Here is a 2820-nt window from a genome sequence, read left to right as displayed (position 1 = left end):
AGCTCCTCCCGGCCTCCTCCGCTCAACCATAGCGCCCGGCAAGCCCCCAGACTCCTCCGTTCGAGAGGCGACCCCAGCTCGCCTCCCCGGCCGGCGACTTAGGCTCCCCCACGCCTCCTCCCCACAAACTTCGCGCCAGGTCGGCCTTGGACTCCTCCGCACTGCCGCTAGCTCGCGCAGACCCTCTGCTTCTCAGGTTTGCCACCGATATCCAGTTCGGCGTGGTTGAGGATGGTCTGCAGGCTGCAGATCTCAGATTCGTAGGTTTGCCCCAATCTCCTTCCATTGTTATAGATTATTTCAATTTAAAAAGATTCTCTACATGATGTTGCTCTTAACAGCATTGTTATTTATCGTGGTTGATGCATATTCCAGTACTGGACCATATCACCAATTTTTATTTTCTATTTGTATACGTTGATGTTGTAAGCGTCAAATTTATGTGAGTTTAATCTTTTGTTCTATGGAACAAAATTATTTTTCATTTGGTCTTTGCTTAAGTACTATCATTTTGGCCTCACCGTCGTTTATCAAATTATTTCATATGACATATTAATGCGCTGACAGATTTATGCAGCCAGTAACTTGAAAAGGCTGTCTGAGCCAAGGAACTTCTCATCAGGACAGGTCACAGTGGCAGCATAACCCATTTGGACAGGGCATCAAGCTTTCCCCTGATCCTTGATTTGAACACAGATCGTTTAATTCATAGGAATACAGATTGAATCAAATCAATTGTCAGTGCCTGATTGTGGTGGATTTGGTCAGATGACCCTTCTCGTGAGTCATCATCGCTGTATGCTATGAACTTGCTTTACTCTTGGGTCATAGTGTTGCTTCAGCTAGTAATTTTTTCTTTTACCTTGAAGTAAAAGTTTAGTTTCAAAATTTTAATCTTATTTTACACGATTATTTCCTTAAGTTTGTGTGCAGTCTTAAAATTAAAATTAGCTAGCCTCTTTCATATATATGAAAATAGCTTCTTCCATCAACTAAAAATAGGAGAGTTCATGCTTTTATCTTGCCCGCTTGTCTTATCAGCCGTACTTTTTCAGTGAAGGAACAATGTTTTTCTCTCACAACAAATCAGCGAACAATACTTTTCAGCTTGTCTTTTCAGCGAAGTGAATAGGGTTACATTGGTTCGGAAACTTTGAGGTAATAAAATAAGATAGGTTTAAGTTATTATCATTTATCATATTTGTGTGTTACTTGAATGTAGTATGCCAATAAGCACGCTCTCATGCAGAGGCTGGGGGCAGTTGTCCGACTATTCATGAAGCAAGCATGGCTAATAGCCAGTACTCGTTATTCAGAGTTCAAAATGACTTTGATTGTTCTCTAATTAGTAGTTGCAACTCAATGCATGCTGGTCCTCTACTTTATTGGATACATAGATATATCAAACAGCTCAAATTGCAATGTTTGAACTTATTGAATTAGATGAAGCACAATTTTTTGTTACTCAGATATAGAAACAGCTCGATTTAAAATGTCAGAACTGACTACTCAAATGCTTGTCCTTTTGTGCTTGTACAGATAGATGCTCTATGCTACCTCCCCTACTTGTATTTGTTTTTCACACAGTTGCTTCTTCGGACATACCAGGCATAAAGGAAACTTGTAGCGGTCTACAATAGCAAACTTTGAGGAGCTGAAAAAGGTAAAAGAAAATTCTTGTTGATCTTTCTGTCCGCATGCATTCGACCTTTTTATACCTTTTCCAATGTGTGTGTGTATATATATATTCTGTCACATAATCCTTTGCAAGAACTGAAATGGATTGGCGTGCCATCAACATAATATGTTTAGTTAGAAATTCAAGGGTTGGATTGGTTCATAGCAGCTGATGAATAAAACAAGAAATTAGAAAAAGAAGATGGTAATAACTACAATATGTTATCCGACAACCTTGTGCACAGTTCTTATAATGTCAAAATGTCTTTTTGTGCTGTATTCATCATTAATGATTTGTATGCGGCTCCCAGCAGGAGGTGCTGTTCATTGAGTACTTGCTGTAGTACTAGGCTTTGTAATTTTTAGTTCTACTTTTGCTTAATTAAATTGACAACACTCATTCCATTTTGCTTAATTCTACTTTTGCTTAATTACAACCATATTCTATCCAAATCTTCATCTCTTTACATTTGTGCAAAAATTAGTAAACTTAATATTGTTCTAATATCCCAATCATATTCTTTTGGCAGTAGGTGGACAAGGTTTCAGTGGGAGGCTCATAATCAAGCGAGGACATAGCCGAGGAGATGACATGTTGGGCTGCTAGGAATTTCTCAAGTGCTGCATAGATGTTAGGAAGTTTGTAAAAAGTTGTCAAATAATGAGTTAATTGTACACTCGTTTATGATTTTAGCTACTATTTCATGGGTTTGGCAACATATTGAATAATTAATAATAATTAATATATGTGGGTGCAATTGCTTTTGATATGGTTTATTGATTTGCAATGATGATTTATTAAACCAAAATTAAATGTTACTAGCGTTGCAATAAAAGCTATACATACGAGCCGTGATGCGTGGCAATATGCTGTATGGCAACAGACTTATTTACGTTGCAAATAATACTATTGCCACGACATGACTATTGTTGCAATAACAATTAATCTTCCGCAATGAATAAAATTGCGTGGCAAATTCTACTGTTGCAACGGCACCGAGGTCATGGCAATAATGAACGGTATATCGCAACGAATAAAATTACGTGGCAAATGATACTGTTGCAACGGCAACGCAGCTGTGGCAATAATGAACGGTATCTCGCAACAGATAAATTTGTGTGGCAAATGATACTATTGCCACG

The 2820-nt window shown here is 38.2% G+C and overlaps 1 long non-coding RNA gene across 1 annotated transcript; it reads left to right on the top strand.

Annotated features, from left to right (window-relative positions):
* Nucleotides 1–211: 211 nt before the first annotated feature.
* Nucleotides 212–2437, top strand: LOC136531181 (uncharacterized). Its single transcript, XR_010777974.1, has 4 exons — nt 212–264; nt 578–780; nt 1540–1663; nt 2208–2437. It is a non-coding gene; the product is annotated as an uncharacterized lncRNA (long non-coding RNA).
* Nucleotides 2438–2820: the final 383 nt, after the last annotated feature.

Source organism: Miscanthus floridulus, unplaced genomic scaffold (assembly GCF_019320115.1).
Source record: "Miscanthus floridulus cultivar M001 unplaced genomic scaffold, ASM1932011v1 fs_29_1_2, whole genome shotgun sequence".
Lineage (NCBI taxonomy): Eukaryota > Viridiplantae > Streptophyta > Magnoliopsida > Poales > Poaceae > Miscanthus > Miscanthus floridulus.
Note: the sequence above shows the minus strand (reverse complement) of the source record. Positions and strands in the feature narration are given on the sequence as shown.